The 10,545-nt window shown below is 44.1% G+C and overlaps 2 long non-coding RNA genes across 10 annotated transcripts; one reads left to right on the top strand and one right to left on the bottom strand.

The window, feature by feature from the left end:
• Positions 1 to 930: 930 nt before the first annotated feature.
• On the bottom strand, positions 931 to 4,639 carry LOC118384907 (uncharacterized). 8 transcript variants are annotated; one of them, XR_008138708.1, is made up of 3 exons: positions 2,284 to 4,639; positions 2,194 to 2,243; positions 931 to 2,160 (listed from the first exon to the last, which is right to left on the bottom strand). It is a non-coding gene; the product is annotated as an uncharacterized LOC118384907 (long non-coding RNA). The 8 variants fall into 8 exon arrangements; XR_008138702.1 differs by having other exon boundaries at positions 2,194 to 4,639; XR_008138703.1 differs by having other exon boundaries at positions 931 to 2,094; positions 2,194 to 4,639.
• Positions 4,640 to 4,664: 25 nt separating this feature from the next.
• LOC127930683 (uncharacterized) lies at positions 4,665 to 4,957 on the top strand. Of its 2 annotated transcripts, none has more exons than XR_008138712.1 (2): positions 4,665 to 4,811; positions 4,880 to 4,957. It is a non-coding gene; the product is annotated as an uncharacterized LOC127930683 (long non-coding RNA). The 2 variants fall into 2 exon arrangements; XR_008138711.1 differs by having other exon boundaries at positions 4,742 to 4,847.
• The last annotated feature ends 5,588 nt before the right edge of the window (positions 4,958 to 10,545 follow it).

Raw genomic sequence — 10,545 nt, 5'->3', positions numbered from 1 at the left:
TTTAGCAGACGCTCTTATCCAGAGCGACTTACAAATTGGTGCATTCACCTTATGACATCCAGTGGAACAGCCACTTTACAATAGTGCATCTAAATCTTTTAGGGGGGTGAGAAGGATTACTTATCCTATCCTAGGTATTCCTTAAAGAGGTGGGGTTTCAGGTGTCTCCGGAAGGTGGTGATTGACTCCGCTGTCCTGGCGTCGTGAGGGAGTTTGTTCCACTATTGGGGGGCCAGAGCAGCGAACAGTTATGACTGGGCTGAGCGGGAACTGTACTTCCTCAGTGGTAGGGAGGCGAGCAGGCCAGACTGTGTGGAATGAATCCACTTGTCTTTCCCGCTCTTTCTCAGTCCCACACCTTTCCCTTTGTCCACAAGCCGTCCTATCGGCTGAGCCCACTAGGGACTCTTTCCTGTCATTGTTACTAACAACAATATCTACTGTTTGTTCATGGTCACGGGTTTGGTTTATATCTTCTTTGATTAAAGATAAGGATTTATATTAATCTACTGTCATTGAGTACGCACACTAATAACTCAATATTAATAAACTGATTGTCATGTAAAACACCTTACTCTGCTGATCTTAAGCATACACCGGTGGGTGGTACAACATGGTTTTCTGAGCAATCTTTCAAATGATTATTATTATTATTATATAAAATAGGCTTCCCAAAAATAAGTTTATTTCAACTGGCGATTTTCTGCATTTATCAAAGTCCCATCAGGTAGTATGATTTCAGATGTGTCCATGGAAACAGGATTTATTTGGGAAAATCGTTATTCTTGCAACGCATGTAAACGTTTAAAAATCAGAATATTCACAATAAATGGTATTATTGTGTGCATGTAACCCATACTCTTGCGGTTCCTAAATAAGCAGTGTGCACACTCACGATGAAACCCCCCACTGGACCGACAGGACACAGAAGAACTAAAAGGACTTTATTACAGTGGAATCTTTGTTCAGTAGCCCTCTGCCAAACAAAATAAGTAATTACAAAACAAAATTTTACATTTGTCTCCTAAAACATTCTTTCTCAATTTCTTTTAAACATTTTTTAAAATCACATTTTCTATAATTGTATATATTCTTTTATGTAAGACATTCATCTTTTTTTGCACAACCTATCCAGTTTAATACAGATTGCATGGCGTGGGAATGGTTCCAGTAACTCTACTGATCAGACCGTAGAGATCCCGTCTCTCCAAGGATGAACCAGAGTGGATCTCTTATTTTAATCTGACCATTGAGTATAATCTAGATGTCATCATAATCTGACCGACTGAATTACATCAATCGATGTAGATGAAAACCAACAATTTCTCTCGATAAGAGAAATAAAAACCCGAACAGCAAATTAAAACCATTAAAAGGAAGAGTACAGCACATCCTCCTCAGTTTGGGGAGAGACCTGAAGGCTCTTTGCAGAAAGAATGAGTGGACAAAAGTTCACAGGTCAGTAGCGAGTCTGAACAAGTAGAGACAATAGAATCCAACGGAATTTAATGGGATCCAACGGAACTCGATAGAACCCCAACGGAATCTAATAACACTACTCCAGGACTACACATTGTGTGTGTGTGTGTGTGTGTGTGTGTGTGTGTGTGTGTATGTACAAGGTGTTGTTGATCATGTTTTTTTCAATAATTTCCTTGTTTCAAAGCATTGTTAAAGACCATGTCAGTTATCACAGAGATTTGTGTCTTCACAATACAAGCAGTTAATTGGTCTCAACTTGGATTTGTTTTTAAATGGCGATTTTTTTTTCAATTCTAAAAATGTACAATATTAACACATTATTTCCTATACATCCCACATGAAATTGCTGTTAAATCAACTATTTATATATATATTTATATATATATTCTTTTACCACACCTCCCCCCCACCATATATATATATATATATGAGAGAGAGAGGGGTCTGTCTGTCTATTTGAGGAGGGGGTCGGGGGGGGTAACGACAGGGGGCGGTGCAGGAGCAACAGCAGCATCACCACCCACCCAAAAGGACATTCAGCAGTCATAATCCAACACCTGTACAGTTCTGTACTATAGTCTGTATGGCATACTGTAGTGTACTACACCTGTACTGTTCTGTACTAAAGTCTATAGTGTACTACACCTGTACTGTACTAAAGTCTATAGTGTACTACACCTGTACTGTACTAAAGTCTATAGTGTACTACACCTGTACTGTACTAAAGTCTGTATGGCATACTGTAGTGTACTACACCTGTACTGTACTAAAGTCTGTATGGCATACTGTAGTGTACTACACCTGTACTGTACTAAAGTCTGTATGGCATACTGTAGTGTACTACACCTGTACTGTTCTGTACTAAAGTCTGTATGGCATACTGTAGTGTACTACACCTGTACTGTACTAAAGTCTGTATGGCATACTGTAGTGTACTACACCTGTACTGTACTAAAGTCTGTATGGCATACTGTAGTGTACTACACCTGTACTGTTCTGTACTAAAGTCTGTATGGCATACTGTAGTGTACTACACCTGTACTGTACTAAAGTCTGTATGGCATACTGTAGTGTACTACACCTGTACTGTTCTGTACTAAAGTCTGTATGGCATACTGTAGTGTACTACACCTGTACTGTACTAAAGTCTGTATGGCATACTGTAGTGTACTACACCTGTACTGTACTAAAGTCTGTATGGCATACTGTAGTGTATAGTATGTTTACCCCCAGACAACCTCCACCGTTCTAGAACTCTCCTTTGAACATTCTGTAAACCCCACAGTTCTTATTCAGTAACCCTCAGATCCTCACTTCCACCCATCTTCCCTTAAAATCCCTCTATGACTTGACCTTAACTTCCTGTACCAGTTCTATAACGCCACCCTCTCGTATCACTCGGTTCACATACACCATGCCCCATAGGTGAGAGGGTCAGGAGGGGGGTGTATTTGAGGGATGGAGATAAAAAAAAAGGTGAAGGAGAGCGAGAAAAGGTAAGAAAGAAATGGTGAATATGGATCCATGCGAGATCCACTTTGTCATGGAAGTGTGTGTGTTTACGTCTGTTTGTACAGCAAGTGCCGGCATCCCTGTGAAGTCACATGATCACGGCAAAGTGCCGTTGTCATTGGATCAAAATGGCCGTCCAGACCAGAGACTGACAGGGACGTGACTAATTAAAACCCAAGAGAAGTTTTCTGCGATGTTCCAAACTCCCTGTTAAATGTGTCCGTCTGAAATCAGCGGTGAACACAACTTATTACAACCAGCTTATAAGCATCCTGACGTTTCAGGTTCGTGACATACTGCATAAAGACTAAATCAAGTAAAGGATTGACAAATGGAAAGTGCTTCAAAATATATATATATATTTTTTTAAAAGTGACAAAGTGTTTGTGTGGATGTCAAACAGCATGACATGAGCGACGTGGTTTGCCACTATTAGACTATGGCACAGCTACAGTAGGTTCTAGCACAGTCTCCTGTCAGTCGATACCAAGGACGGGCAACTTTAACAGGGTGGGGGGCCCAAATGAAAACAACAGAACTCATCAGTGCCTTGCGGCTTTACATACCCACATCCATAAACACATGCAGTAAGAGATATTGGTTTCTCCTATGACTCCCAACCTAGTGTGCTGTATCCACTGTGTATGATACCTGTATATGTATGGCTGTGTGACAATGTATGAGCTGGGCCTGCGTGTGTGTGTGTGTGTGTGTGTGTGTGTGTGTGTGTGGTCAGGTGTATGAGAAGTGTGTTTGGGTGTTTGTGACTCTCAGATGTGTACACACACACACACACACACACACACGTGTGTATCATAGCTTTCTGATGAGAACCCTGTAGGCCCATCTCCAAAACAGACACTTCAAGAAATGGGGGGGAAAAAAGAAAGAAAAAAAAGTTTTATTTTTAACAAACATATAATTACCAAACTTCAGGAGCTATTATAAACATATGATCTTAGTCGTAGAGTCAGGAAATATTCAGTCTATATTGGAGGGGAGTTACTGCATTCAATACAAATGTTTTGGGATCAAATGGAGTTACAAGGTTTTCATCAGACACCAACGGTATGTATATGTGCAGAGTGTCTTCAGCTAATAATCCTAATTTGGTGTCTCTTTATATCAGTCCTGTCACACGTACCAGTGTTACACGTGTGTGAATTGGAAATGTGTTTTTTTTGCATACCCCAACTCTCCCTGAGACGCCCTCGGAGAGTGGGGTCACGGCTAGGGTCAGCCATTATGAACGGCGACTGAAAGCAATTGGGGTTAAGTGCCGTCGACAGACCCCACCACCAACTTGTCGGCTTGGGGATTTAAACTAGAGACCTTTCGGTTACTGACCCAACCCTCTAAACGCTGTCTTGGTGTGTGTGTCTAGGTGTATGACAGATGTGTGTGTCTAGGTGTGTGTGTGTCTAGGTGTATGACTGTGAGTATTATTATTTGACCCTGCTGGTTATTTATGAACATTTGAACATCTTGGCCATGTTCTGTTATAATCTCCACCCAGCACAGCCAGAAGAGGACTGGCCACCCCTCGTAGCCTGGTTCCTCTCTAGGTTTCTTCCTAGGTTCTGGCCTTTCTGGGGAGTTTTTCCTAGCCACCGTGCTTCTACACCTGCATTGCTTGCTGTTTGGGGTTTTAGGCTGGTTTCTGTACAGCACTTTGAGATATCAGCTGATGTAAGAAGGGCTATATGAATAAATTTGATTTGATTTGATGACAGATGTGTGTGTGTGTTAAATGTCTAGGTGTATGACAGGTGTGTGTGTGTGTGTGTGTGTGTCTAGATGTGTGTGTCTAGATATGTGTGTGTGTGTCTAGATGTGTGTGTGTGTGTCTAGATGTGTGTGTGTGTCTAGATGTGTGTGTGTCTAGATGTGTGTGTGTCTAGATGTGTGTGTGTGTCTAGATGTGTGTGTGTGTCTAGATAATATAATAATAATAATAATAATATATGCCATTTAGCTGACGCTTTTATCCAAAGCGACTTACAGTCATGTGTGCATACATTCTACGTATGGGTGGTCCCGGGAATCGAACCCACTACCCTGGCGTTACAAGCGCCATGCTCTACCAACTGAGCCACAGAAGGACCACATGTGTGTGTCTGTGTGTGTGTGTCTAGATGTGTGTGTGTGTCTAGATGTGTGTGTGTGTGTGTCTAGATGTGTATGTGTGTGTGTCTAGATGTGTATGTGTATGTGTGTGTGTGTGTGTGTCTAGATGTGTATGTGTGTGTGTGTGTGTGTGTGTGTGTGTGTGTCTAGATGTGTGTGTGTGTGTGTGTCTAGATGTGTGTGTGTGTGTGTCTAGATGTGTATGTGTGTGTGTGTGTGTGTCTAGATGTGTATGTGTGTGTGTGTGTGTGTCTAGATGTGTATGTGTGTGTGTGTGTGTCTAGATGTGTATGTGTGTGTGTGTGTGTCTAGATGTGTATGTGTGTGTGTGTGTGTGTGTGTGTGTGTAGATGTGTAGATGTGTGTGTGTGTAGATGTGTGTGTGTAGATGTGTGTGTGTAGATGTGTGTGTCTAGATGTGTGTGTGTAGATGTGTGTGTGTAGATGTGTGTGTCTAGATGTGTGTGTGTGTGTGTGTGTGTGTGTGTGTGTCTAGATGTGTGTGTGTGTGTGTGTGTGTGTGTGTGTGTGTGTGTGTGTGTGTGTGTGTGTGTGTGTCTAGATGTGTGTGTGTGTGTGTGTCTAGATGTGTGTGTGTGTGTGTCTAGATGTGTGTGTGTGTGTGTGTGTGTGTGTGTGTGTGTGTGTGTGTGTGTCTAGATGTGTGTGTGTGTGTGTGTGTGTGCCTAGATGTGTGTGTGTGTGTCTAGATGTGTGTGTGTGTGTGTGTCTAGTGTGTGTGTGTGTGTGTGTGTGTGTATGTGTGTGTGTGTAGATGTGTGTGTAGATGTGTGTGTGTGTGTGTGTGTGTGTGAGATGTGTGTGTGTGTGTGTGTGTGTGTAGATGTGTATGTAGATGTGTATGTGTGTGTGTGTGTGTGTGTGTGTGTGTGTGTGTGTGTGTGTGTGTGTGTGTGTGTGTGTGTGTGTGTGTGTATGTGTGTGTGTGTGTGTCTAGATGTGTATGTGTGTGTGTGTGTGTGTGTGTGTGTGTAGATGTGTAGATGTGTGTGTGTGTAGATGTGTGTGTGTAGATGTGTGTGTCTAGATGTGTGTGTGTAGATGTGTGTGTGTAGATGTGTGTGTCTAGATGTGTGTGTGTGTGTGTGTGTGTCTAGTGTGTAGATGTGTGTGTGTGTGTGTCTGTGTCTAGATGTGTGTGTGTGTGTGTGTGTGTGTCTAGATGTGTGTGTGTGTGTGTGTGTGTGTCTAGATGTGTGTGTGTGTGTGTGTGTGTGCCTAGATGTGTGTGTGTGTGTCTAGATGTGTGTGTGTGTGTGTGTCTAGATGTGTGTGTGTGTGTGTGTGTGTGTGTGTGTGTATGTGTGTGTGTGTGTAGATGTATGTGATGTGATGTGTGTGTGTGTGTGTGTAGATGTGTGTGTGTGTGTGTGTAGAGATGTGTGTGTGTGTGTGTGTGTAGATGTGTGTGTGTGTGTGTGTAGATGTGTGTGCGTGTGTGTGTAGATGTGTGTGTGTGTGTGTGTGTAGATATATGTGTGTGTGTGTGTGTGTGTGTGTGTGTGTGTGTGTGTGTGTGTGTGTGTGTGTGGATGCGTGTGGATGCGTGTGTGTGTGTAGATGTGTGTGTGTGTGTAGATGTGTGTGTGTGTGTGTAGATGTGTGTGTGTGTGTGTGTGTGTAGATGTGTGTGTGTGTGTGTGTAGATGTGTGTGTGTGTGTGTGTGTAGATATATGTGTGTGTGTGTGTAGATATATGTGTGTGGATATGTGTGTGTGTGTAGATATGTGTGTGTGTGTAGATATGTGTGTAGATATGTGTGTGTGTGTAGATGTGTGTGTGTGTGTAGATGTGTGTGTGTGTGTAGATGTGTGTGTGTGTGTAGATGTGTGTGTGTGTGTAGATGTGTGTGTGTGTGTAGACGTGTGTGTGTGTGTGTGTGTGTGTGTAGACGTGTGTGTGTGTGTGTGTGTAGACGTGTGTGTAGATGTGTGTGTGTGTGTGTGTGTGTGTGTAGACGTGTGTGTAGATGTGTGTGTGTGTGTGTGTAGATGTGTGTGTGTGTGTAGATGTGTGTCTGTGTGTGTAGGTGTGTGTGTAGGTGTGTGTGTAGGTGTGTGTGTAGATGTGTGTGTGTGTAGATGTGTGTGTGTGTGTAGATGTGATGTGTGTGTGTGTGTAGGTGTGTGTGTGTAGATGTGTGTGTGTGTAGACGTTTGTGTGTAGATGCGTGTGTGTGTGTAGACATGTGTGTGTGTAGGTGTGTGTGTGTGTGTGTAGGTGTGTGTGTAGATGTGTGTGTGTGTAGGTGTGTGTGTGTTTGTAGGTGTGTGTGTGTAGACGTGTGTGTGTGTGTAGACGTGTGTGTGTGTAGACGTGTGTGTGTGTGTAGACGTGTGTGTGTAGACGTGTGTGTGTGTGTAGACGTGTGTGTGTGTGTGTGTAGACGTGTGTGTGTGTGTGTAGACGTGTGTGTGTGTGTAGATGTGTGTGTGTGTGTGTAGGTGTGTGTGTGTGTGTAGACGTGTGTGTGTGTAGACGTGTGTGTGTGTAGACGTGTGTGTGTGTGTGTGTGTAGACGTGTGTGTGTGTAGACGTGTGTGTGTGTAGACGTGTGTGTGTGTAGACGTGTGTGTGTGTGTAGATGTGTGTGTAGATGTGTGTGTGTGTAGATGTGTGTGTGTGTGTGTGTGTGTGTGTGGATGTGTGGATGTGTGTGTGTGTAGATGTGTGTGTGTGTGTGTAGATGTGTGTGTGTGTGTGTGTAGATGTGTGTGTGTGTGTGTGGATGTGTGTGGATGTGTGTGTGTGTGTGTGTGTAGATGTGTGTGTGTGTGTGTGTAGATGTGTGTGTGTGTACGTAGATGTGTGTGTGTGTGTAGATGTGTGTGTGTGTGTAGGTGTAGATGTGTGTGTGTGTGTTTAGACGTGTGTAGACGTGTGTGTGTGTAGACGTGTGTGTGCGTAGATGTGTGTGTGTGTGTGTGTAGATGTGTGTGTGTAGGTGTGTGTGTGTGTAGGTGTGTGTGTGTGTAGGTGTGTGTGTGTGTAGGTGTGTGTGTGTGTAGGTTTGTGTGTGTGTGTGTGTGTGTGTGTGTAGACGTGTGTGTGTGTGTGTGTAGACGTGTGTGTGTGTGTGTGTAGACGTGTGTGTAGATGTGTGTGTGTGTGTGTAGATGTGTGTGTGTAGATGTGTGTGTGTAGATGTGTGTGTGTGTAGATGTGTGTGTGTAGATGTGTGTGTGTGTGTAGATGTGTGTGTGTGTGTGTGTAGATGTGTGTGTGTGCGTAGATGTGTGTGTGTGTGTAGGTGTGTGCGTAGATGTGTGTGTGTGTGTGTGTAGATGTGTGTGTGTGTGTAGGTGTGTGCATAGATGTGTGTGTGTGTGTGTGTAGGTGTAGATGTGTGTGTGTGTGTGTAGGTGTGTGTAGGTGTGTGTAGGTGTGTAGGTGTGTGTAGGTGTGTGTGCGTAGATGTGTGTGTAGGTGTGTGTGTGTAGGTGTGTGTAGGTGTGTGTGTGTAGATGTGTGTGTAGATGTGTGTGTGTGTGTAGATGTGTGTGTGTGTGTAGATGTGTGTGTGTGCATAGATGTGTGTGTGTGTGTGTGTAGATGTGTGTGTGTGTAGGTGTAGATGTGTGTGCGTGTGTGTAGGTGTAGATGTGTGTGTGTAGGTGTGTGTGTGTAGATGTGTGTGTGTGTGTGTGTGTGTAGATGTGTGTGTGTGTAGGTGTAGGTGTGTGTGTGTAGATGTGTAGGTGTAGATGTGTGTGTGTGTAGGTGTAGGTGTGTGTGTGTAGATGTGTAGGTGTAGATGTGTGTGTGTGACGGTGTAGGTGTGTGTGTGTAGATGTGTAGGTGTAGGTGTGTGTGTGTAGATGTGTGTGTGTAGGTGTGTGTGTAGGTGTGTGTGTGTAGGTGTAGGTGTGTGTGTAGGTGTGTGTGTGTAGGTGTGTGTGTGTAGATGTGTGTGTAGATGTGTGTGTAGATGTGTGTGTGTGTGTGTAGATGTGTGTGTAGGTGTGTGTGTGTGTAGGTGTGTGTGTGTAGATGTGTGTGTAGGTGTGTGTGTGTGTGTGTGTAGATGTGTGTGTGTGTAGATGTGTGTGTAGGTGTGTGTGTGTGTGTAGATGTGTGTGTGTGTAGATGTGTGTGTAGGTGTGTGTGTGTAGGTGTGTGTGTGTAGACGTGTGTGTGTGTGTAGATGTGTGTGTGTGTAGACGTGTGTGTGTGTGTATACGTGTGTGTGTGTGTATACGTGTGTGTGTGTGTAGGCGTGTGTGTAGAGAGTGTGTGTGTGTGTGTGTGTGTAGACGTGTGTGTAGACGTGTGTGTGTGTGTGTAGACGTGTGTGTGTGTGTGTGTGTGTAGATGTGTGTGTGTGTGTAGATGTGTGTGTGTGTAGATGTGTGTGTGTGTGTGTGTGTGTAGATGTGTGTGTGTGTGTAGGTGTGTGTGTAGATGTGTGTGTGTGTGTGTGTAGGTGTGTGTGTGTAGATGTGTGTAGGTAGATGTGTGTGTGTGTGTAGACGTGTGTGTGTGTGTGTGTAGACGTGTGTGTGTGTGTGTGCGTGTGTGCGTGTGTGTGTGTGTGTGTGTAGACGTGTGTGTGTAGACGTGTGTGTGTGTGTGTGTGTGTAGACGTGTGTGTGTGTGTGTGTAGACGTGTGTGTAGATGTGTGTGTGTGTGTGTGTAGATGTGTGTGTGTGTAGGTGTGTGTGTGATGTGTGTGTGTGTGTGTGTGTGTAGGTGTGTAGATGTGTGTGCGCGTGTGTAGGTGTGTAGACATGTGTGTGTGTGTGTGTTTAGACGTGTGTAGACGTGTGTGTGTGTAGACGTGTGTAGCCGTGTGTGTGTAGACGTGTGTGTGCGTGTGTGTGTAGGTGTGTGTGTGTGTGTGTGTAGGTGTGTGTGTGTGTAGGTTTGTGTGTGTAGATGTGTGTGTGTAGACGTGTGTGTGTGTGTGTGTGTGTGTAGACGTGTGTGTAGATGTGTGTGTGTGTGTGTGTGTGTAGATGTGTGTGTGTGTAGATGTGTGTGTGTGTGTAGGTGTGTGTGTGTGTGTAGATGTGTGTGTGTGTAGGTGTGTAGATGTGTGTGCGCATGTGTGTGTGTAGACGTGTGTGTGTGTTTAGACGTGTGTGTGTGTGTGTTTAGACGTGTGTAGACGTGTGTGTGTAGACGTGTGTAGACGTGTGTGTGCGTAGATGTGTGTGTGTGTGTGTGTAGATGTGTGTGTGTGTGTGTGTGTAGGTGTGTGTGTGTGTAGGTGTGTGTGTGTGTGTAGGTTTGTGTGTGTGTAGGTTTGTGTGTGTAGGTTTGTGTGTGTGTGTGTGTGTGTGTAGGTTTGTGTGTGTGTGTGTGTGTGTGTGTGTGTGTGTGTGTGTGTGTGTGTGTGTGTGTGTAGATGTGTGTGTGTAGATGTGTGTGTGTAGATGTGTGTGTGTGTGTGTGTAGATGT

Source organism: Oncorhynchus keta, chromosome 6 (assembly GCF_023373465.1).
Source record: "Oncorhynchus keta strain PuntledgeMale-10-30-2019 chromosome 6, Oket_V2, whole genome shotgun sequence".
NCBI classification, from domain to species: Eukaryota; Metazoa; Chordata; class Actinopteri; order Salmoniformes; family Salmonidae; genus Oncorhynchus; species Oncorhynchus keta.
Note: the sequence above shows the minus strand (reverse complement) of the source record. Positions and strands in the feature narration are given on the sequence as shown.